This window comes from Dermacentor andersoni, chromosome 7, assembly GCF_023375885.2.
Source record: "Dermacentor andersoni chromosome 7, qqDerAnde1_hic_scaffold, whole genome shotgun sequence".
Taxonomy (NCBI): Eukaryota; Metazoa; Arthropoda; class Arachnida; order Ixodida; family Ixodidae; genus Dermacentor; species Dermacentor andersoni.
In genome coordinates, this window is record NC_092820.1 from 131842470 (window position 1) to 131868622 (window position 26153).

General features: G+C 47.5%; 1 long non-coding RNA gene across 1 annotated transcript in view; it reads right to left on the reverse strand.

The window, feature by feature from the left end:
* The window catches only part of LOC140219506 (uncharacterized), a 78480-nt gene extending 65073 nt beyond the window's left edge, over positions 1 to 13407 (reverse strand). The window contains exon 1 of the long non-coding RNA XR_011895826.1: positions 13257 to 13407. This is a non-coding gene — a long non-coding RNA (uncharacterized lncRNA). The remainder of the gene's footprint in view (positions 1 to 13256) is intronic.
* Positions 13408 to 26153: the final 12746 nt, after the last annotated feature.

Sequence of the window (26153 nt, forward strand, 5' to 3'; positions counted from 1 at the left end):
CATGTTTTTTTATTCCAATGCACATAGCCCTATTACAACCGTTGTCTGTCAAACAAAGTAGATAAATAGTGTAATCTGTCAATAAAACATTACGGGACTCGTATTGGTATGTTTTGACCATTCTCGGAGATCCCGTGGTGCGCAAACTTTTGTCGCCGGGTGCACATTCTGCCCGACGGAACAGAAATTAATTTTGAATCTCAGTACCGAAACAGCGAATGCATTTTCAACGCTGTTACTTTTGAAGTATTGTATATAAATATTTCGCCAGTCATGAAAAGGCAAGAATTCACCTCACAAAGGCTTCCTTTTCTAGACATCTGTTCGTAGGCTGTCGAAAGGCAGTGCTTTTGCCCTTGTATTTGAGTTCCTTGACGAATTGGAGGTAATTCTATCAGTTCAAGGAAAGAAGGCCGAGCAGTTATTAAAGAACACTCGAGAGTCGTCTAAGTCTAGCCTTGCCTATTTGGCATACGTGTCGGAAGCTTTGGCTAGACTGAACCGGCATCTACAGGGCATAGTTAACACCACCATAATGCACACAGATGCCATCAACGTTTTCCTGGAGAAACTGGCTCTTTCAGATGAGAAAGTTGAGAAGGGGAATGTAGCTTCCTTTCAACGTCTGAATGAGCTCTTATGTGAAAAACCACTTGCAGAGGGGTTGCAAAAAGACAAACTGAAACGTTTGTCAAGCCTGCAAAGGAATTCAGACACTATTTTCATAAAATGGATGCAGATGAGGCTGTGCACCTGAAACATGCCCAAAATCTTTTAGAATGCACTGTTGAAGATCTTCCTCACTAGATACAAGAAAAATTCTTAGAACTCATAAACAACACCGCAGCCGAATACGAGTTCCAGGGACAACGGTTCAGTTATACTCTAATTGCGGCACCAAAATCTTTCCGCTTCCCCTTATGAAAGCAAATTCACCCAAAATGTTCATCTTTTTTCGTCAACTAGCCTATGTGCAAGTGGTTTCTCAACTCTCTTAGTAATCAAATCAAAGAAGAGAGACAGCTTGGATGCTGTATCACATGCGATGTGTCTTAAGCCACACAGACCCAGGTATTTATTGCCTTGTATCAAGAAAGTGGTACATCCTTCCGATTAAGAAACATCATTAAATAAATCCTTGTCAATAAACCAGAACAAGCATTTTTTTTCTACCTGTCTGCTTTGGGTAATGTCTTTTAAGTAATTTAGAATGTAAATCTACCTGGCGTCATTGAAGAAAGTACATTTTCAGAAGGCTTATAAAAGTGTGTGACATAGTGACATAGGAGTGACATAGTGACTTAAAGGAGGGACATAGTGCAAAAGTTTGAGAAGCACCGTAGAGGGTATTTTGGTGGAGGAAGTGCCTGAACTACAGATTGAGAGAGAGAGAGAGAGAGAGAGAGAGAGAGAGAGAGAGAGAAAGAAAGAGACATGAATAAAAATTTCCGGCGATTACGATACTCCCCGACGCAAAATTTGAACCCAGCTGTATACGTGTTTTCATTTCGCGATATACTGCGGCAAAGGATTTGAGACCTAAGTCACCGCACCGACTGGCAGTGGGCCAGTGTCGTCAGTGCCTTCGCAGAGGGAGGGGCAGTTTGGGAACGCTGGCATGATGAACGGCATCGGAGCCAGCTGTGGAAGACCACGACGACGAGCGCGCGAGCAGTCGCACGAGCGCGTTCGCGGGGATTACGACGAGGGATGGCGACCTTCAACCCAGGAACGGGCACCTAACAGCGGCGCTCTAAAAAGAGAAGGCCGACATGTATGATTCGAATATAGGAAGCAAAGTCCGCTGTCAAGCGTAGAAGGTCATTCGCTTGTCTTGCTACAAGTACATATAGAGTGGTTGAAGTATGGTCCCGGTAGAAGGTATCTCGGCGATCTTTGCCTTGCTGCATTTCGAAATGCCGGAAACTACAGACCAGTAGTAGTAGAAGGAGAGTCTCATCATATAAAGAAGACAACAATACAGTCACACTGAAAGAAGTGATCAAAAGGCATATTTGCTTATATTTTACTGACACATATGCGTTAGGTGTTTAATAAATTACATTAATGCTGCACAGAATGCCAATGAAAAATGAGTAAGGGACCGCACAAGTAAAGTTTTGGAGCACGCGTGCGCACATGTGTGTGTGTGTGTTTTGAAATAATTCTGGAAACATTCTCCATTTTAACACGCCTGGAATGGTATGGGATCGGAATGATGGTGCCAGTGTGGCAGATGGAATGGAAATGAAGTGGACGTTTAGTACCGGAGTGCGAAATGTTAATTTTAAGCGAGGCTATACAACGCTGCTAAATTGGGCAGTTAGACTAAACCAGACTTGGCCAATCTATTACACGTCTCAATTTTATCTGAATACGACTCCTACAGTCTCCACCTATATGTGACTACCTCTGCCACGGTAACACAATATTGTACATATTCACTTGTTATGATACGGAATTTTTTCCTTCGTTACAACGCTGAACTGCAGTTATAGACAGCACGATTTCACTGGGGTTAAGTCCTTGTGATAAGTCCTTGGCATTTGAGTAATGAGGGAAGTTAGCTCCTTTGTTTATATTATCCGGTTTAGCACACGAGACCTATCGTGCTGCCCAGCGTAAACAGCACCATATATATATATATATATATATATATATATATATATATATATATATATATATAAAGTGGTTCAGAAGATAGGATGTAGCCGTTATTTTGCGCTACGCCTTTGGAAGCATGACTCAGCGCCTACAGGGATAAGGGAGAGGGGAGAACATAGGAAGAGAGATAAAGAGAGGTAAAACAGGTCGATAAGATGCGAGGTCTGGCTCCATCATGACGCCACAGCAGGAATCCACAAGGAGTTGGTGGCCGTGATTCGGATACAGGGTGGCAAATTCTACCGAACCAGCAAGCTTGGCGAAGTCTTGCAGTGCAGCGACCGGAGACGGGCATGGTCCTCCTCTTAATTGGCTGGGAGGCCGAGGCTGTGGCATGCGCTTGTCATGGCTTGTCGTTGTGCGGTGAAGGCTGGGCAAGAGGAGGTGATGTGTTCCAGGGTCTCTGGGGAGCCCCATCTGCTGCAGGCAGGGGAAGGGCGGTGGCCTGCGCAGTATTTTTGGGCAGCGGACCATGCGTTGCTTGTTCTCCGACGTAGCGGCAGCATTTGCTCCTTCATGTTGAAGCGTTGTTCGGGAAGTGGCTGTGGTGGTTTGCCGTTGCCACGCGTTGGTCTGGATGGGCCACGGTCAGCAGTTGCATGCGGCCAACCCTTTTATAACTCTAGCTGATTCACGAACGGTTTGACGAACAGTTTGACGTGACAGAGCTCGGCGAACAACTTGAGGAAGGGCAATTGGCAATTGTCCACAACATTACTAAATGATAAAGCAAAGGACACGTAGGTGTTGTTACTGCCTTAAATGTTCGTTGAGAAGAGAACAATCATTTTAGTAACGCAATACTTTGCAGCTTTTCTATGCTTACTTTCCTTTATTTCTTCCAAACTAAGACTTCAGTGCCTTGCTGCCCTCTGTAGGTAGTGGGAGCTGGTTAAGCTGCTTGAGTGCAGCTTTTACTCCTGCCATCCTTCATGTATGATACATGAAAATAAACTTTCAGTTCAGTGATTAGACCTTCCTAAGTTACCAGCCTGCCGGGATTATTGTCTATGAATTTACTGAGTCATACAAGTAATGACAACTAAATACCCTCATCGCAACAAATACACGTCTTGAAGAATGCAATTTCTTTAATCAAGCAGACTTTTATAACCCATATATGCCTACTATTTTTATCATCAAGCAGTCAAACTATCGCCATCTCGCGGATATGCGTGATGATGATTGCCTTACGTACGTACAGCGTCCAAACTTTCGTAAGGCATAAAATTTATTCATTCCAGAATTTTGAGGAAATTACGTTGACTGTCACCAAACTGAAAATGCATGAACGATTCATTAAAGCACTGACTTCTTCGAATTTATTCCCGCCAATGGTCCAAACTATTCATAACCGACGCGTGAATGCCAGTAGGTCTTGCGGATTCATGGTGAGCGAGATTGCGGTCCGTGTACTCACACGCATGGCTGCGTAGAGCAGCCAGTTATCGCTACGCTTTCACAAAGGCACATGGCCTTTTCGCCACACAGATTGAAAGACGTGAACTTCTGGACGATTTCGAAGGAGTAAGTCCTTTCAGGTGTCTCACCGCCTATTGTGCTTATCCGACGACGCGGCAAGAAAAGAGGCATGCTGACGTCACTCTGCGGAAAAAAGGACGCCTATTCGGCGAAAGGTGCTTTTAATATGCTTTTGTTTATGTTCACCCCACCTCGAGTGCGAATGAACGACCTGAGGACGATGACTTATAAATTTCTCGAAATGACGAAGTCCGTGGTTGAAAAGCGCGAAGCTATCGTTACCGAGGCGTGGCTGCCATAAAATGAAAGCGTCTTGAAGCCTGCTAAGACGCACGGTCTCTTTCTTCTTTTTTTTTTTTGCGAACAGGAAGCTTTATAAAGCCGCAATAACAAACGAAAGAAATGGCGAATCCAAAGAGCTTATCCACCGCAGCGGGTGTCACTGGCCTTTTCAGTCATCGAGTTTTCAGAAACGGGGTTCACAGCGCCAAGAAAGGCAGAGGCGGTTTTATAGGGCTTCCTGAGTCTAACGGACTGTGATTGCAGTTCTCGAAGTACAACGTCCGTAGGAAGGGCTGACCGAGCAACTTTACACTGGGTCTCTGTTTCAAGTTGTGCTTCTCGGCCGTTTGCTCCGTGAAACGGCTGCGAATGGCTTCAGTTCGCAGTGTCGACGGGCTATTTTTTTTTGTCTCGCAGTACAAAGCATGGGAAAGCGTTAGACATTAAGATTACGATAATTGTAATGGTGGCATGAGCACGGCCTTTGAAAGGGGGCGGTGGCAAAGGCCACTTTATTTAAAGTGCTTTTTTTTTTCAGTGCGTTCAAATCTTGCGGTTACCTTTATACTTTAAGTTACATTTATTCACAGTGGAAAGTTTATTCGCAGCGTTATTGCGCGTTATCCCTGTCGTTGCGCTGTTCTTGAAGCTGCACTTTGCTGGTCGTCTCTCACTACTGCGTCAAACAACGTTCCTGGCATCTGGCGGCTTCGAACGGAAACGCGCGCTCCAGAAAAGCCCGCAGAACACTGCACAAGTCAGCAAAAAGCAGCCGTTCCAAGTGGCAGCACTCTTCTGCCCTCGTCTTGACATGACGAACAACAACGCTTCGTGTTCTCTATCTTGCCAGCAACGTTTGGCGGGTCTGTCGAGCGGAGGGGCATGTGCATAAGCACGGCGTGTGTCTTGACGTCGGCCACGGTCGATACGCTGTCTTCGTCGGTGGGCGCGCTATCTCAGCCGCTACATTTAAGGAAAGACGGGAGTTTCTTGCCGCCCTATAGTGAACGTACTGACTGATCGATATTGCAAAAAGAAAAAAATGGCATGCTTCGGCACGGTGCCGGGCAAACCAACCGAATAAACATTGCTAGAGGCTGAATTAGTAACGAATCCAAGGCGAGAGCGCTAATAAGAGTTGGGGTGCTGAAACAAAAACAACACGAGGAATGACAAAAGAGAACGATTACAATTTCGCTGTTAATGTGAAGCAGGAACAATATTACACACTGTTCCGTGCTTGTCGGTTGGAAGTAAGAAACGCGAAGATGCGCATGGGCAATGTCCTTTCGAGAAGGAACAAAGCCAGTGGTCGTTGTTGTTGTTGCCTTTAACGTATGGCAGGTACCAATGGGGGGCGGATTGGCCAATGTTCGCAATGGAAACAAATGCAATGCCTTCCTTCCGGTTGACTTAATGGTCTGTATTACATATACCCGAAAATAAGAACAAAGAAAGCATTTAGAAAGTTACCATGCCAATTTTCGATGAAACCACCAGACAAACTTAGTCTGAGTCGTCTTCGTTTGTGTAGGCGGCGCTAACCAGTGGTGGAGAAGCAAGAGGGACACTACCTCTTACCCCTTCTTCTTTCCTGTGCAGTCTTTTTGAACCCTTGACACTGACATCGTTTACATTCTTTTATCTCGGCGCAGGTTTGTGGATAGGCAGCAGAGCGCAGCGGTAGCCAGTCCTTTCAACGACTCCTCCAAAGGTCAGGCACCCAACTGTCCAGGCACAGTATTTTCTGCGATAGCGTCGGCTGAATGGTTTGAAGTCCTTTGTGCTGCAAAGTGTGCGCATACTGCGCTTTCCACGTCTTCTTCAGGTCACCACACTTAGAGGACAAAGCCGGCCTGTCCAGTCTACAAGTACGACTCAAAAGAGTCAAGACCTTGCTTTCTTTTTATATTCTACTTTTACTTACCTCCTAACAGCTCCGTTATCACAACAGTCTACCAGTAACCAGATCTCCAGCCGCATCAGCTACCAGAGGGCAGTGTATCTAACACATGCTCGAACAACGACCCCGGTATACGCCTTGCTCACAGCCACGGACTGGGGCGATCATCCTGCGGACATTGTTGTTCGTAATAACAACGCGAACTTCCAACACCGCCGGTCACGTTTGTCTTTTGTTAACGCCATCTTCATACCCAGCGCTCAAGTAGATCCCACTCCCCTTGCAATGATCTTGAGGTATCGCAAATAAAGAAATAATATAACAAACAAACAAACAAACAAACAAACAAACAAACAAACAAACAAACAAACAAACAAACAAACAAACAAACAAGTAAATAAATAAATAAGTAAATAAATAAATAAATAAATACCTTGGCTTTTGCTTGTGCCATTCTCGCATGTAGTGTTACAGCCGGTACAATACATGCATATGAAAGAAAGGAAATTTACTCACTGACTGAGAAGGACAGCCTGTGACTTAGCAATCTAGGGGTGCGTAGTTCAAATGCTGAATGAGGAGGGTACACTTTTCTTTTTTCTATTAAAAAAACACCTACAATGAACTCTTGGATTGCAGCAGCGGTCGCCGGTGGACATCGAAACGACTAAGGTAGGGGACCAATAAGAGCTATCGCTGCGAAACAACAAACAAGAACGCTGCAACAAGAAATCCTTCAAACACGGCACATTCACTTGTTGCGAACAACGAAAAACTGCGCAAAAGAGAACAAGACCGAGAAAGAACCACACGACACAGGCGCAGTGTGGTTCTTTCTCTGTCTTGTTCTTTTTTGCGCAGTTTTTCGTTGTTCGCATAATGTCTTACCAACTAGCCCCTCACCGTACGCTTCTAGACATTCACATGACATGTAAGCCCTCTCATAGTTAGCTGAAAGTGTGTCACGACAATGCATCAAAATATTGACTGGCCAAGAAAGCGGTGTTCTCGACGATATTGCGGCAGCAGACTAACATATTAGATCAGCAGCAGCTTCCGATCCACATCTCGCAGCCACCTAACAGGCAAATAAAGCACCCAGCGCTTGACGCACCCTTTATAGCGGCTTCCATAACGATGTACGAGCAACACAGTGGAAATCTATTCATTATTTCGATCGGATTTTCAACATTTCACTTCTAGCGGCGCTGTGAAAGCTGCGAATAGGAAAATATGGCTTCCGTGACGTCACGCGAGCACTCTCCGGCTTTGCGTAAATATTCCCTATGAGGGAGAAGTGCGTCACCTCATGGAAAAATTCGTAGCTTTCGCGCAATAGTTGGGAGCCTGCTGAATAAAAGACTATCAAAAATGTCAAAAACAGAAATAGTATAAAAGGGTATCAATGTTAATGCACACATTTTCACCTCGCTAGTTGCAGAAGGTTATGGTGACCAGGAAAACCTCAATTTACATTGCCTATGCAAGGTGTGTACACAAGTATGACACAGCAAAATTAGAGAAAAGAGCAACGTGAAGGACCTTCGGCGAAGGCAGACGGTCGCGTAGACCTAGAAGTCGATTCAGATGACCCGCGAGAAACGGGGCTCATGCCGTGTGTGTGTGTGTGTGTGTGTGTGTGTGTGTGTGTGTGTGTGTGTGTGTGTGTGTGTGTGTGTGTGTGTGTGTGCGTGCGTGCGTGCGTGCGTGCGTGCGTGCGTGCGTGTGTGTGTGTGTGTGTGTGTGTGCGTGCGTGCGCGCGCGTTGACGACGGTCGGTTGAGCTGGGAAAGAAGATGGAGGGAAGGGTATCTTGTTTGTTAGGGACGTCCTTTAGGAAACGTTTGTAAGAGGATCAAGGTCAGCGACAGGAAGTCCACAGTGGTCTGAGCACAAAGGTAACGATGTGCAGGCACGCGACAGGTGTACAAAGGTCAGCCACAAGCCCATAACATACAGTGGCAGAAGTGATGCCGCACGCAATCGCAGGGAAAAACGGAAGCCATGGTAACAAACTTCATCGCAAGGCTTTCAGTCACGGTGCCCGCTAAGGACTTCTACCCCTCTTTCTCTATGTCTCTCTATCCCCCTTTTTTTACAGAGTCACGCAACTGGTGCTGGTTATGGACGTCTTGACAAAGCGACAGTCTGTGGGTGCCGAAAAAAAAAAGTTAGGAATTGGCTAAAAGGTACTCTGTGTGCAACTGGCGTGCATTATTCTCTTGCGCACATCACTTTCTTGGCAAGCATTTTACGACAGACGCCGTTGTTTCTGAACGGACGTCGTCGTTTCGTGTCGTCGTTTCTGGAACGGACTGTATGAGTCTCTGTACCCTTGGCAACTGGTCTCGTTTATTTAAATTTTTTTTACAGAATACTGCAGGCCAACATGTCGTCCAGGCAGGAGTGGACTTGTTTACACAGCCTTGGTACGAGATACAAACATTCGAAGGAGATAGATAAAATAGAGTGACCTCTCCACAACGATCTACTTGCATATGCACAGGAAGTGAAATCCTCTGTGCAGCCCAAAGTCAGTCCTTCGTTGTCATAACAAATAGCCGGTTGTGCACAACACGTATTCAATATTCTTTTCTGCTATCGTAACTTAGTCAAGTATAATATTTCAGCACCAAAGTAAGCAGTAAAAAATTAAAAAGAAAGCAAGAAAAGGAGTGAACGTAAAAGATGCCTTCGACAGAATCCCATGTGGGAAAGATAACCGAAATATTTGAACAATTCTTTCCTTGCGACAAAACTAATATGCTTGGCCCTTCCCGCAACGAATAGAAGAGGTTGAATCTGCACGTTGTATGCAATAAACAGTCCATGTACGCACACAGCACATTTCTACAGATGCAATTAAATTACATCGAATGACAAAACAGTGACGAGAAAAAGTCTCGCTAGCTGCAGTTAGCCGCAGGCGTGTCAGCGCAGGGCTGTTCTTTAAGTTTGGACCTGGTAAACAGTGCGTAAGACGAGATCAAGTGAAAGAACTACAACACGAGCGCTGACTAACAACGTTGCCTTTATTGCAACAAGGCAATAAATAGAAACCAGACATAGCTTCCCCGCATGCGCCAACATATCGTGAAGGATAAAAGGCATTGAAAAAGATTTTTATGTAAATAAGGCGAATCAGCAATTTATAAAGGTAATTAATCCTCAGCACTGGTCTAGAAATGCGATTTCCTCTTTTCTTAACGCTATCGAAGCCGTGTTCACGCATACAATGCCTCCTTTGTGGACAACGAGTGCTTCGGCTGTGAAGAGAGGAACATGGCGCTATATTGTCGCAAATGTGGCTGCAGACCGAACATCCGTGCGTGTCGGGTTATCGGCAGATACCGACACACTTGGGCGCGTTTGAGAACCGAAGCACACGTACGCGCTTCATAATGTAGCCAGCGTATGTGAGAGCAAAGATTCGATGGCTTTAAGAAAATAAGAAATCGCATTCCTAGACCGCCGCTGAGGAATAATCACCTTTATACATTGATGATTCATCCTTTCTACACGAAAACTCTAATCAGTGCATTTTATTCTTGGCGACATGCTCGACGTATGCGGGGAAGGTGATCCTGATGTATATTTATTGCCTCGTTGCAACAAAGACCACGTTGTTAGTCAGCGCTCGCGTTGTCGTTCTTTCGCTTGTCCTCGTCTTACGCGATGTTTGCCCCGTCCGAATATGCAACACCAACTAGCCCTATGTCCATCCCTCATGTAATTTTGTAAGTGTCCACCTAGCGAACATGTCTATTCCTCTGCTGCTGAAGGGCTGATTAGCTGAAGCCGCCTGTCTCCCTACTGACGCGTACACCAGCCCAGCCAATCGGAACTTGGGGAGCAGACGAAATCGACATGTCCGCTAGGTGGGCACTTACACAATACCCCCCTGATTGCCTGCGGGGTGTTGGTTACACTGTGCAACAGCACAGGCCTTACGTGCACGCTATCGATAACATTGCTTCGCCCTTCGAGCAAAACTGCAATTAATAAGGCTGCGCACATTTATGAGCTTGTATTTGTGAATGCACAACAAAGAGGCATCAACCAATGTGGGCTTGCATGCGTGCGTGCGTTTGTGCATGTCTTGTTCGATCCGGTGTCTCCGACGTATACCCTCCCGTTTCTTTCAGAATTTATGTCCCGAGAAATCTTCGTGGCATTCTTTGTTGCGATGCTTAATGGACTTTGTTTTACAGGGTAAAGAGCCGGTGCTGATGCACGGAAGCCTGCATAACATGCTTATTTACCAATCGTAGTGATCGCTGTATTGAGCCATGCCACAGGCCTTGCACCTGCAGGAGGTACCAAAGCGAACCCAACATAGTATGCTTGAAATGAATGCGGAGGATACCGCGTTGACCGGTGCAAAACATTAGCCCTTGAACGTTTCGGGGATGCATGAGCACTAGCTGTTATTTCCTGTTTCCGCGCCAATTGATCCGATAATGAGGAGGATATTTTTGGCTAACGCTGGCAGTCGACAGGATGCCGCAGCGTTTTGTAGAGTGAGAACAGATGTAGGCTGAAATAGCTCACGACCACGCGTACATACCCACACGTACCGCGGCAGGCGATGCACGTGGCATGTTTACGCAGCCAAGGCCTTTCGCTTTCCGCAGCGGTTTCCGAACTCTTTGAATGAGTTGGAATCACGTAGCTGCGTATATTTCACGCAACGAGATAAAACTTCTTGAAATCATTCCACAGCACGCGATGGAAGCACATTCAGGCAGCGCCGCGCCGGCTTGCGCAAACCAGAAAGGAGGAAAGGCTCGCCGCATGCTTGTTGCCAGACCTTTCCCCCTCACTCCCAGAAAAAAAAAATCAAAGCTTCCGGATTTTCCGGCTCAGACTCGAGCCTATTCACCAATCGAATCGAATGACCAAATTGCTTTTATACCTCGCCATTATAGAGATATCAATTGGGAATTCAAAGATCACATTGCTGCAACGAGTGTATGTATACTGTCAGCTTGAGCTACACATGCCAGGAGATGTCGTGAGAATGAAATGTCACTGGAGACTCCACATTTACATTCTGTTCAACGACCCACGACGCCACTGATCACGGCCCAATCTGCTTAAGTATGAGTGATTGCTATAACTAAAGGTCTGTGATAGTAAAAAGAAGTTAAGACAGGAACGTAATATGCGAATTCTTGGCTATTTCACACTCAAAACACTGCCTCTTACAAAAACACGCGGCGAAATTTGTGCCATCATAAAATGTCAGTATCGATCGACAGCACAGTTTGCGACTGTGTGTACAGAGAAAAATGAGTTATTTGAGGCACTGATATGATGATAGGTGGTGTTTAATGGTACAAGGGCAAAGTCTGTCCAAAGAGCGCCATTTCTAGCACTAATTCACTATACTTCCTGAAGGTATTCGTTTGACATGCACTTGTAGTGCTCCAAATAAAACGCGTTATATGTATAGAGCAGCCTTGCAGTGCGCGCCGGCGTAATAACCGCCATGACGTCAGCGGCAGTTCGTCTGACGCATTCGTTTAGCGGAGCGTTTCAGCTACAAGCCACACGTGCCATGCTGCCATCACTATATAGGGCTCAACTCGGGCGCAGTCCCGAACAAGGATATGTTCCGGAGTGGTGGGTTGAATATTGCCACCTCGTTGGTCACGATGCACTGGGCAGGTCGGCGCCGCTATAGTCAACCGGCGCGTGGATACGATGGCGTGAAAAAGCACGCAACGCATCTCATGCGCATCAAAGGGCAGGCGCTTTAGAATGCCGCATTGTCAGCATTATCTTCGTCGCATCTTGTGGCGTGCACTTGAGGACCCGAGCAATAAGGGGAAAAAGAAGTAGGAGGGAGCCCGACATCAGGCAGCTTGCCTTGAGTTAAGCCATCATCCTGTCGCCACGCCGCCCCTTATCTCCTGTAGTCCGCCTGCGCGTCGACTCCTGGGAAGTTGGCTTTCCCCAGTTGCTGGGCCTCTTAAGGCATTGTTTGCTTTGCGGCAGTTCTTAGTGACGTTCTCGATCGTCCCGACCCGCCGTGGTTGCCTAGTGGCTATGGCATTGCGCTGGCAAACACGAGGTCGCGGCATCAAATTCCGACCACGGCGGCCGCATTTCGATGGGGGCTAAGTGCAAAGACGCCCGTGTGCTTAGATTTAGGTGCACGTTAAAAAAACCAGGTTGTTAAAATTAATCCGGAGTTAGACCGTAGTTTTGGCACGTAGAACCCCCTAATTTAATCTAATGTTAATCAATCGTTCCGATCGACCATTGCCACCCGCTTTCCGCTATGCTCGCTCCCGTCCTCTCAGCGTGCACGGCGGCTGGAAGTTGCCGATGTCGTGTGACGTTTCCAGGGCCTATTTCCAATGTGCTTTTCTTTAGAATGTTTAATGACTTGGCTTCAAGATTGAAGGTTGTCATGTGACACTCCCTTCTAGTGTTTTTCATTCCTCCATGACAGCAGCCGAAGGACCTTCTCTAAGGCGTTTTCACCGCGGAGTTTTCCACCAAGCGTGTTAAAGAGGACCCTGCTGCGGCGATCTTTCGGCTGCCGTGTGGAGCATGGGTAGTAGACGAACTTGCGTAACCTTTGTAATTGTGGCTTGGGCCTTTCTTGTGACGTTATCTATAGCACTTCATCTTCTCAGTTTCTAAGCACACATGGTGTTTTGGACACAGCAATGCGTTAACATCTGCAACACGCGTAGTAAACGTGACTTACTACATTTAAACCTGAATAGTTCGTTTGATAACATTTTTGCGAAGCCACAAAGCAGTTTGAAGCCACGAGGATGAAGTTTAGGCATATCCAGGTACTGTTCACCGTTCCCAGTGCTTCCTGACTCGCAATGCTCGCTGTTGCCGTAGACACCGACGCCATTCTATCTAGTATCTTCTTTTACGACGCTCTTTAGATTTCCACTTACCCTTGTCTTGTGGTAGCATACTCCATGCTATGGCTGCAAGTTGGATGCTCGTATTACGTCACGCGATCCTATGGCTTCTTCGACTGCATTTTCGTTGCCCTGGCGTCCATTCTGTCGCCCCAGCAGTTCACCGGTTATGAGTTTTGCGCTGTGCCACATAACCTGCAACATTTTTTCAATGCCAGCTTAGTGACGCCGAAACCGGGGCTCACTGTGAGAGCATCACTTTTCCAATAGTGGATCTCAGTTAATGGGAGTGAGGTTGCGGACACGTCAGCTATCTTTCATAGGATGTATGGCGTTGACACGGAGCGGCAGCAGCGCCTAGCCAAAGTTGTACATGCTCTAGCGACAACAGGGATTGTACGGCTGCGAATTTGGCGCCGCCGTAGTGGAGCACTGGATCCCATGCATTGCGGAGTGACTCGGCAGGTTTTAAAAATATAGGAGCCTCTGGCTGTACATAACCTGCAGCCCAACTCCATTTCAGTCACCTTACCTCAAGTACAGAATACGAGCTACTTCCCTCTCCTCTCTCATCGACGCTCCTTCCTTCCTGCGACCTTGCGCATGCATCCATCGCTTTCTGTTTCATCGTGTGTCACGTGTTCTTTAGTTCCTTGTGAAGCTTGTCTGTTTTCTTCCTAATTACAGCCCCATACGTCATTGCTCATGGAATACACTGATTGCAATTTTTCTTTTTCATGGATGACAGTAAGCTGTCATTCATGACAGAAGCATAAACTTGGGTTGACGCACACCCAAATCGCAGTTGTGTGGTCACGTGCGTATATGAGGTTCCTTTCGCGTGCAGCGCTGATAGAACATTTGAAATGTTCGAAGGTGTACGTGACTGATATGATACGAAATTGCGCCATCGACAGGCGTTTAGTTGCTGGGTCTAATCAGGCTTTTGGCTTGTTGAACCTCGCATTTTGTTGCAGGTGATACCCAACAAGAGCAACAAATAAATATATATATATATATATATATATATATATATCAAGAAGAAAAGTATGGAGTTTTACGTGCCAAAACCCCTTTCTGATTATGAGGCACGCCGTGGTGGAGGACTCCGGAAATTTCGACCACCTGCGGATCTTTAACGTGCACCTAAATCTAGGTACACGGGTGTTTTCGCACTTCGCCTCCATCAAAATGCGGCCGCCATGGCCGGGATTCGATCCCGCGACCTAATGCTCAGCAGCCCAACACCACAGCCACAAAACAACCACGGCGGTTGTATATCAAGAAGAAAGAAAGAGGAAGGGAACATTTGCTCAACGAGTGCACGCAGAGTAACGACATTTCTCAAAGGCTGTCATGCAAAACGCGGTCGAAAAGGTCAGTCACACTCAGGATTTGCAGGCGCGCCTTCAATTCCTTGCAGGCTGATGCACCGGTGTACGCGAATCGTGTGAAAAGACTAAGAAATCGGTCGTGCAGTCGTCCCAGTGCTACAGCACACAAGTCAGAAAGTGTCATTACAGGGCTTTCCGCAGCGGCATTAGGCATGCAGGGCTCCCAACATTATGTTTGCCAACCTCTCAAGAAAGCTCACGTCAAAGGAGCCACTACATGACATTTCAAACATGTCATTTTCGGTTTTCTTTTTATAATAAATGAAGGTACAAACGCTCTAAGTCTTAGAAAGAAGTAGTGACTAGCGCCAGAGCACCCTTAATAAAACGCAACGACAATTGTTTAAACTTGTTTCTATCAGTTTCGCTACCCAGCAGATGGATTCGTGATGACGTCACGATAGACTGGCTTACTCTGCCGTTATTCGATGCGGCTACAGCACAAGAGCGTAGAATCATGAAGCATGCTCACCGCTCTTGCTTATTTGTTTTAGAGCAACGCCTTCACACGTAGCCTCATTGTTTGCTACACGACGTCACAAATTTTTTTTTTACGTGCCATGACGTCAAAAAAAAGCCTGTAACTTCCGGTCTGGCGTTGCGATATGACTTCAGTATCGAATGAAAATATTTTATAAGTGTGTTTCCCAACCATCATACTTGCTAAATATGATAAGTCTATATTTGAGAAGCATCTAATGAAGTTTCTACAAGTTCAAAAACACGTGCCAGTACTGCTCCACACCTTGAGCTGCTGTACCACGCTTCTAGTACCCCACCAGTTGACGCGTTTTCTTTTCGTGTCTTGAAATATTACTTTGGGTTCTCGTGCGACTGCGTTTCGCGTGTCGATGTTCTTTTTCTTTTCATTTCTTTGGCTCGTTCCCTTGCTTGCATTTTTTTTCTTCCCAGATTGCATGCGTCAGAGCATGCCAATATCTCGAAAACTTGTGCTAGTTCATAAACGTTCACGTTGGAAAAGCAGCAAGAAAAAAAACGAGGGCTACATAAGGATTATCTTACGAGGACTGTCTTTTACTTAGTCGTTGTCTACCTACGCGCTATTCGTGAAATACGTAGCATGCTATGACTGCCACTATAGTCATGCCCCCTACTCAGTTATTATTAAAATACTTCTCGTTAGGGAGCAACTATAGGCTCCTATAATCCGGGACGCTTACGGCCGTTGGCTCCGTCAGTTAAGGGACGCACCTCAGAATATCTTGTCGCTCTAAAGCCACGTAGATTCACGAGTGCACACACCTCTTCCCTTCCACGATCTCTAGCACACCGGACCTGCTACAAGAAAACTGCGATTAGCAGGGTGTGGCCCCAAATCTCTTCTCGGTGACATCGGGAGATGAGGGTTTCTGAAAATTCTTCTCTCTCTCTCTCGCTTTCTGTCTTAGGGTGCATTTACGCCAGCGGTTGACAAAGGATGCACGACTGGCTGAGACTGGAGACCAAGTAACGGCTCGCGCACCGACCTGTGTCCACACCGACAAAGCGCAAACACTCCCGTCGCCATACCGAAACTTCCCGTGATCGGTACCGTTCGCGTCTGCTCACGCAAAGAATCGCCACCTCAACAACCGTCACCGTATTCCGACGTCCTTTTTCTGCGCCGCCGATTGGTCGCTCATTGGATCAGAAGCTCCGCGACTCCGATGGGCGAGTTGAAAAAAAAAAAAAAATCGAACAGTGAGCGACTGAGCCAAAAACAGCCGCTTGTCATCCAAAGGGGGGGGGGGGGGGGCAACTTCTTCACGCGACCTCCGTGATTTGCCGGTAGGAACGGCGCCGCAGGGTTTCCTTCGACGCTTTTGACGAGCGCGTCGCGCCGCAGTGTCGTACCGCAAGATGCGAGCGCGCGCTTAGCAACAGCCGCGACAGGCCGGCGAGTTTCAAGAATGCAGACGCAAATGACGTTCGCGTCGCCCTGAAGCGTCGAGCCGTGACTTGCAGTCCAGCCGCCTACGCCAGACGGAGCTTTATTATAGGCGCAGGTGCATAGTGTATTAATAAGGCGCTCGCAGAGGAAGAACAAAAGACGCGGGAATGGCTTCCCACGTGGAGTACACGTGATGGCGCCGTTGCCTTTCTATGAATCCTTTTCTCTCTCTCCCCCCTCTTCAACGAACCTCACTGACGTCAACACGAGTAACTGGATGTGTGCCGCTGCGTATGTGCCTCTGCTGTGAGACGAAAAAATAGTTCCTTGAAAAAAAAAAAATTATCCTATGCTTGGCGAAATCGTGCCGTATATTTTACTGCTTCTGTTGATAGCGCCATTTCGAAGTTAAAACATCATTTGATTCCGGGGTGTAACGGGCCGAAATCGCGATACGATTACGAGGAACGCCGTAGTGGGGCCCTGCGGATTAATTTCGAACAACTGCGTTTAGTTGCGCCCAATGCACGGCACACGGGCGTTGTCGTCGTTGTTTCTTTTTTTTTTTTCATTTCGCACCCATCGTAAATGAGGCCACGCGCCACGGTCGGGAATCGATCCCGCAACCTCGTGCCTAGAAGCGGAGCGCCATAGGCACTAAGATTGTGAAATTCTGAGGAATGAGTTCGCAGGAGCAAGATTGTCTATAATTAAATTCTGCAATTTTTTCGACTAGGCCGTGTTACACAGTTTCGCCTTTAGCCAGCCTTTAGGCCCTTTCCCCAGCATAGGGTAGCCAGCCGGTATTTACACTGGCTAACCTCCCTGTCCTTTCCTTCCTTTCTGTCCCTCTCTCTCTCTTTACCTTTAGCCATAATGTTTCTTCGCACTGCGAACAGAAATCTAAATCTCGAATATTCCGGGAAAAGAAAGAAAGAGTGCTTGAACTGCCAACATTGCAGTTCTCTGAGAGAGAGAGAGAGAGAGAGAGAGAGTAAGTTTATTGTTAGCCCGGAATGAGGTCAAGGGAAAGGGAAGAGGGGAGTTCTCGGGGGAAAAAAGAAAGCTTTATCTAATTTGTGAAATGATGAGAGAGAAACTGCCTACTCATGACACCCTGAAAGACCTCGTTCGGACAGGGCAATGTCGTTTTATTTCACGCAACACCTATACCGCTGTCAGTTTCTCGCTGAATGTTCGCGTACCTGACATCTAGGATTGGGTGACATTAAGAAGAAAAAGAAAAAAAGCATTAATTGTGTCGCGTCACGGACAGCTCGAACTGTCACGATTCATTTGCTTATCGCCGTTATTTCAGTGTTCTTTTTTAATCACTGGCACACGGCTCACAGTCGATCCATACGGTCGCCGCGCTTCCCGATTTAGCAGCCGACGAAGCACGACAGCGGTCTAAATATACGCCGGACACCTGGCACCTGCGCGACGCCGCCTCCTACGCAGCACGGGCACCAGGTAGCGAGACACCACCCACACACCACGCACTGCGCCGTCACAGCCGTGTACCTGTGTACGACGTCGCCTTGGGAGCTAGGATACGTGACGGGCTTCCCCGAGAGTGCTGTAACAAGCTCGTTGTCATACGCGACGATGACGTCAGTCACAACGTGAGCCGACGAACAGTGGAGAGAGAGAGAGAGAGAGAGAGAGAGAGAGAGAGAGGAGAGACACTCAGTGGCGTAAGATTAGGTAGACGTGGTACGGTCGATACCGTATTCGTGACCGCGGCTTATAGTCAGGAGAGGTGGGACTTGTTTCCCGTGGTCAGACAACGCGGTCAGCGTAGCCGCGACCTCGTCGTCAACTGCGTACGTGACGAGGAAAGGGCAGCGTTTTAATATGCAGACCGCATGGACCACTGACAGTTCTCTTAAGTTGTGGACAGTTGAAGGCTTTGTCTGTGTGCGGTTCTGGACTCCTGGCCCTGACAGACATTTAAGGAACAGAGGCAGGGATGAGTGAACATTGAAAAAAAAGATCGAAGGAGAATCGAACAGTACCTGCTATTGTGATCGCGTTCGATTCAGGAATTTTATACTCGAAGTGGTCGGCTATTCATTAATGATACTTTATATATATATATATATATATATATATATATATATATATATATATATATATATATATATATATATATATATATATAGGGACATGGGTTCAGGATCACCAGACAGCCACTACAGTCTGCGAGGGAGTACGTTTACCTAGGTAAATTAATCACAGGGAACCCTGATCATAAGGAAATTCATAGAAGAATAAAAATGGGTTGGATCGCATACGGCAGACATTGTCAGCTCCTGACTGGAAGCTTACCATCATCATTGACAAGAAAGGTGTACAATCAGCGCATTCTACCAGTGCTGCCATATGGGGCAGAAACTTTGAGATTGACAAAGAAGCTTGAGGACAAATTAAGGACCGCGCAAGGAGTGATGGAACAAAGATTGCTAGGCAAAACGTTAAGCGACAGAAAGAGAGCAGTTTGCATCAGAGAGCAAACGGGTATAGAAGATATTGCGATTGACATCAAGATAAAGAAATCGAGCTGGGCAGGTCATGTAATGCACCGGTTAGATAGCGTTGAACCATTAGGGTTACCGAACGGGTGCCAAGAAAAGGGAAACGCAGTCGAGAACGGTAGAACACTAGGTGGAGCGATGAAATGAGGAAGTTCGCGGGTGCTAGTAGGAGTTGGTTGGCGCAGGACAAGGGTAATTGGAGATCGCAGGGAGAGGCCTTCGTATATATATATATATATATATATATATATATATATATATATATATATATATATATATATATATATATATATATATATATATATGTATATATATATCATAACTGAAGAATCCAGGGAGAGAGAAGGATGGAAGTGAAGATTATTCCCAATGGTTCTACTGCGCGATGGCTGCAGTTGTCTGAAGAGACGGGCGCTGGACGATGAAGACAGGCGCACACCAGGTGCGTGGTCACTTTCTGCCATCCTGTGAATTCACGTGTTGGTTTATCGGTCAATTCTAAGCGATAAAAAAAGGAAAGGTTCTGATGAAACCGCCAAATCCACCAACAGATGGCGCGGCAATGTTGACTCGCATAAAGCCCCTTATGCCTACTCCCAGTCTACTCCCAGCAGGGTTGACTATATATAGCTGGCACTTTTATTCGTATCGAAAGGCTAAGGGTTCGACAATATAGGTTTCAGGACCAGAATGCGCCGACAAAACGTGCTCCAGCCGACCGACATAATCGCGTTATGCTATAACGACGGCGACCACAGGAGCGTGGGTGCCAGTGAGTCGATGACGGTGCTCTGTATGTTGTTGTCTTCAGAAGAGAGAGAGAAAGAGACAGAGAGAGAGAGAGAGAACTAGAAGACAGGAAAGGCAGGGAGATTAACCAGACGCACGTCCGGTTTGCTACCCCACACTCTCTCTCCTCTCTCTCTCTCTTCGTTCTCGCCAGAAAGTTGCGCACAAGCTTGAGACTTACCGGAACGCGAACGGCCCCCCTCAACTAATGAAAGGGCGGCAGGGGGTGTGGCCACGGTCCGAGTATCTTTGACTCGGTGAAACATCTCGAGTCCAGTCTGCGTAAAGTTGCCCGCAGAGAGAGGCGTTGGACATCGTAGCGAGGGCAGGTACACAATAGGTGCTCGATGGTCTCCTCGCACCCACAGGAGTCGCACATCGGGCTCTCGGCCATTCCCATACGGTAGGAGTATGCGTTCGTGAACGCCACTCCCAGCCACAAGCGACACAACAAGGTTGCTTCGCCGCGGGGAAGGCTAGATGGCAGTTGTAGCCGTAGCGTGGGGTCCAGTTTACGTAATCTGCAATTTAGGCCACTTGAAATCCAGAGATCTTGGGACTTCTTACGCGCAAGTCGGCGAAGTTCTCTGGCAGCGTCCGACCTCGCCAAAGGTGTTGGACGCGTCTTGGTATCTTCGTGGGCACACCGGGCAGCCTTGTCAGCTAGGTTGTTGCCGACGATGCCACAGTGAGCAGGAATCCACTGAAATATAATGTGGTGTCCACTTTCCAGAGCATGGTGGTGCAGTTCCCTGATTTCAGATGTCATTTGCTCGTAAGTTCTGGGACGTAATGCGGACTTGATGCTGTGAAGGGCTGCCTTTGAGTCACAAAATACGACCCATTTCTCTGTAGGCTCTTCGGTGATGTACATCATAGCGGCATGGAGAGCTGCAAGTTCTGCCGATGTAGATGTAGTCGTGTGCGATAATTTGAATTTAACTGTAACGTTCTTGGCTGGAACGACGAATGCGGCAGTTGAGCTGGTAGGTGAGGTGGAACCATCGGTATATATATGTATGCGGTCATGATACGTCTGGTGCAGTAATATGAGTGTAAGTTGCTTCAGAGCCGGCGATGGATGATTGGACTGTTTTGTAATTCCAGGAATAGCAAAATTCACTTGAGGCTGTCGCAGGCACCACAGGGGAGAGGAAGGCTTCGCCGCCGGTGTAAATGATGCCGGTATGTACTCATGATGAGCGCTAATAACTCGTGAAAAGGTCGCTTGAGGTCTCTCGGCTGGTAGGGAGGCCAAATGATGGTCGGGGATCCTTGACAGATGGCGAATGTGCGCTCTGAGAGAGTCGACAGCTACATGTGTCTGGATTGTATGGTCTCCTGCGATGGCGATTGTCGCTGCTGTTGAGGTGCACCTAGGCAGCCCTAAACACGTGCGTAGGGCTTGACCTTGTATGCTCTCCAAGGCGCGAAAGTTCGTCTTGCATGCATTTGACAATACTGGTAGGCTGTAACGAAGGAGTCCGAGAAACAAAACCCTGTACAGCTGCAACATAGAGTGGACTGGTGTACCCCAGTTTTTCCCGCATAGAAATCGGAAGACCTGAGCAATGACGACTAGCTTCTTCTTCAGATAGACGCAGTGAGGGCTCCATGAGAGGTTGCGGTCAATGATGACGCCCAGAAAGCGATGCGTCTTAACATAGAGTACAGCTTGACCATTGATTGTAACAGGATACGATGACATTTGTTTCCGCGTAAAACCAAGTAATGCGCACTTTTCAGTAGACACACTGAGGCCTTGCTCTCGGAGATAAGAAGCCGTCATGGTTGCCGCCCGCTGAAGCCTGGCTCTTAGCTGAGGGCGAGTCACCGCAGAGGCCCAGATGCAAATGTCGTCGGCGTATATTGAGACATGTACTGTCTGCGGTAGGTAATCCGCTAGTCCTACCAGGACGAGGTTGAACAAAATAGGGCTCAACACTCCACCCTGCGGCACACCACGGCAGATGGAATGGTCTGAAGTTGGGCCGTCTTCGGTCTGTAAGAAAAAACGCCTCTCAGTCAAATAGTCCCGAATCCATTGATACATCCGGCCACCAACTCCAACAGCCTCAAGTGAGTTTAGTATGGCCTCGTGGGCGACGTTGTCGTATGCTCCTTTTATATCCAGAAAAAGTGCCGCAGATAGGCGCTTGAGGCTTTTTTGATTTTGGACCCATGTTACGATGTCAATGACGTTGTCGATGGACGTGCGACCTCGACGAAAACCTGTCATGGCGTCCGGATAGATGTTGAATCGTTCTAGGTACCATTCCAATCGAGCAAGAATCATTCTTTCCATCACTTTGCCGACGCAGCTCGAAAGCGCAATCGGACGATATGATGAGATCTCAAGCGGAGACTTTCCAGGTTTCAGAATGGGGATCAAGCGGCTCAATTTCCATTGTTTAGGAACGGCGCCGTTCTGCCAAGATTCATTGTAGTAGTTGAGCAGCTCATCACGTGCGTTATGTCCAAGGTGGCATAGGGCGGCATACGTGATGCCATCAGGTCCTGGTGACGAAGAACGCCGGCAGGTCGCCAACGCAGCATCGAGTTCTTCGAGTGAAAATAGCACGTTCATTTCTGGTACACGTGCCTCAGGGATGTCATTCAATGCTACGTCAGTAATGATGGCCACGGACCCAGCAACCCGTGCACAGAACTCTTCAGCCACTTGAAGTTCCGAGCGGAGTTGGTAGAGGGCCAGAGCAGCGAAGGGCTTCCTTTGATGCGGAGATGAGCGAAGACCCCTAACCGTTCTCCATATGTGCGAGAGCGACTTGCGGGGATCAAGCGACTGACAGAATGCTTTCCATCTCTTATCTTCCAATTTATCCATGCGACGCTGGACTTTCTTTTGTATGCGTCGTGAAGCCCTCAGATCCAAGACGGACTTCGTGCGCCGATACCTCCTCTCCGCTTGTCGGCGTGCTGCACGCAGCCTCTCCAGTTCCATGTCCAAGTCTGTTCGCCTTGTTGACCTTGGAAGCGAGCAGATGGATGTTTTCAATGCTTCTGCGATTGCTTCTTCGATAGTGTGTGAGATGCCTTCCTGACATGTGTCATCCATATCCTTCTGAAATTTTGACCAATCAAATGTACGCAAGGCAGTAGAGGAGCGTTGCTCAACTCCTCTAATCTTTATGTATGTTGGAATATGGTCGCTTCCATGTGTTTCTATGTCTGTAAACCATTGGACGCTCGAGGCAAAGCGCCTTGACACCAAAGTTAAATCCAAGCAGCTACTGTAGGTCGTGCCTCGCAGAAATGTAGGGCTGCCGTCATTCACGCAGCACAAATCATGGTCGGCAGCAAAGGAGGCAAGGCTCCTGCCTTTGGAGTCAATTTTAGTGCTTCCCCATAGCTGGTGATGCGCGTTGAAATCACCTGTGATAACCCAGGGGCCATTGTTCATTTGTAATATTTTCTTTAGTCGTTCACCGTCAAAGTGACCCGCTGGGGATATGTAGGCTCCAATTAGTGTAAATGACACATTCTTCTTTTGGACATTTACGCAGACATATTGGTTGTCGTCATGAGGCTCTATCGCATTAGCGACATATGTTAAGTCCGTGCGGATGTAGATTATCACTTTTGTGCTCGCAACGCATGTGGACGAGACGAAAGATTCATAACCGGACAGTCTGAGTGGAGTTGATGTATTTGGTTCGCAAATGACCAGTATGGGGAAGCGATGTGTGAAAATGAATTGGCGAAAGTCTGATATACGGGTCCTTAGACCCCTGGCATTCCATTGAAAGATCGACGCACTTTTAAGTTCAGTGCGGAAGGGGACTATTGATCGAGCCATGATGCTTAAACGATGCTAGCAAGCACTGGATTTAGTGCATCCAGTATTTGCAGAGCGCTTCGAGCTGCTGGTGTTTGCAGCTTGTTCAGTATAATGCGCATTGTATTAATTAGCGATTGCAGCATATCAGCCACCTGCCTGTCGTGGTCGCACAAATCGCCGACAGTAGACGTCGGGGGTTGTCCAGCGAAAGCTTGCTGTGTGTCTGTTGGTGAATGTTGTCGTTTCGGTAGAGCCGGCCAAGATTCGGCAGACGTGGTCTTCTCAGTGGACTTGCTCTTCGCGGTCCTGTCCACATTGTCTGGCCTGGGCGGTGGAGGAGGAGGTGGTGTTGTAGGAAGTGGCATGCGCCTTCCTTGAGGAGCCTTCCTTGAGGAGCGCCGGCGACGTGAACGTCGCTTCCTGATTTTTTCGGCGGCTTCGCGATGAGATGAATGATCTCTCGCCATCTCTTTCAAGATGGCCATTTCCTTCTTAATATGTGGGCATTTCTTCGATGAAGCTTCATGTGATCCTCCGCAGTTGGAACACTTCACTACAGTCGCGCCACATTTATCTGCAGCGTGGGGCTCTCCGCAGCGGGGGCATGCTGCCTGATTTTCGCAGACGCTGCTCACGTGTCCCAGTTTCATGCATTTGCGGCACTGAAGAGGTTTCGCAATGAAAGGCCGCACTGCATGTCTGAAGTGTCCCACCTTAACATGCGAGGGTATATATTTACCCTTGAATGCTATTTTCACGCAGCGTGAACTGCCTAGCCGCTTAACATCAACGATGACCTCATCATTGGCTGGCTTGATAAGAATCGGCAAGTCATTATTAAGGATAGCAACGTCTACGTCGTAGATAACACCGGTGACTACGTTAGATCCCAGAGGGATGTAAGAGCGCACCTGAATGCCATCGAGGTCCGTTACGCTGCGTAGAGTGGTCAAAGCAGCCGCATGCTGGACATCAACCGCCAGAAGATTTTTTCGGGTGTTCATTCGAATGTCCGATATTTCGTTTGGCACCAGGGCTTCCAGTGACATCGACACAGATTGCCTGTTAAGTAGCCTCATGTTGACGTTGGGAAGCAGGGGCACAAATATGATGGTATTGGCGTCCGGCCTCTGCGGCTGTCTCACTGTTTGCGTGCTTGACGATGAGGACGTCCTGGTGTTCCTTCTCTTCGCTCTGCGGCTCTGCACAAGCGGCAGGGGGAACGCGTGCTGAGAGATGCGGCTGCCCACCGTGCGGGAAGACCGACCGTCTCTCATTGGCAATCAAGGTAATCGCTTTTCCATCGACCCGACTCCACACGGCGGCCGAGCCAAACGAGCCGAGAGGACAGACCGCACAGGAACGGAGCGAGACACATACCATTCCAGATTTCGACGACGTATCGCATTTTTCGAAATGTAGTCGACTCGTTTCCACCTCCCGCCCCCGTTTGTTTAAAACTAAATACGATACGAAAAGTACTACATCCCCCGACTTCAAGCTTTCCCCGGTTCACAAAGCCTTAACTCAATCTGGGAAGTACAAAAAAAAAAAAAAAAAAAAAAAAGCCGGCTTCTTTTCATCCTGCTAAGTCGACTTGAGTTACGTCGTCTTGCCCCGAATAATAAGAAATCATCTTCATAAATACATTGAATCCTAAGGCGTACGTTCTCTCCTATTTAATTATGCATTTATCAATTACGCCTACGTAGAGAAGTTTCGTTGCTAACTCAAATCTAGCGCTTTTCAAATTTGAACAGGCGATTATGCATATACTGGGCACTCCTCATAGAGAGAAGATAGGGATATTACCCGCCACGAAAGCACTGTTGATGCTCCTGGGAGCCCCAAATCTTAACAAAACTTTGTAAATATCGCTATCGTGTATCTTTGAGGCTTGTATAGTGTATGTGTTGTTTGCGTGTTTATCTGACATATATATATATATATTGTTTGAACTACTACTAGCAAAATTCCCATGTCCTAGCCACGTAAGAAAAGTCCTTGCACCTCTACGGCTTTCAGTGACAACCGGGAACGGAATAAAGCAAGATGACTACAGCCGACCAAATCCGGTACACCACGCTCGAGATGGGCACATTGAGTATCCCCGCGCGCGAACGAACTAGCGTCAAAGAACGAAAGGGAGGCACACAGGCAAGGGTATCGAGATATACGAGCCAAGCAAGCGACGCGATAACCGCTGTCGTCGCTTTCCAAACCCCCGCGGAAAGGATGGAATGCGATAAAACAAGCGCTATTCGCACAGGGCACGTGTGTACCGTTATCAGAATGGCGGGGCACCGCGTGCTTTGTTTGTGATTATCTGCAGTACACTTGCGTTTATAAGTACCGTTAACTGCTGTGCGTTGCGCCATCGTGCGAGGGTAACCAGATTTTGACGCGCAAATCGCTGCTCGTGCGATAGAAAATTGCGTCTGCTGTCAGGTGTAAATTGATCGCTGCCTACGTGACGTCTTTTACATTGCGGCGTTTATTTTTGCATGCAGTGTGTCAGAG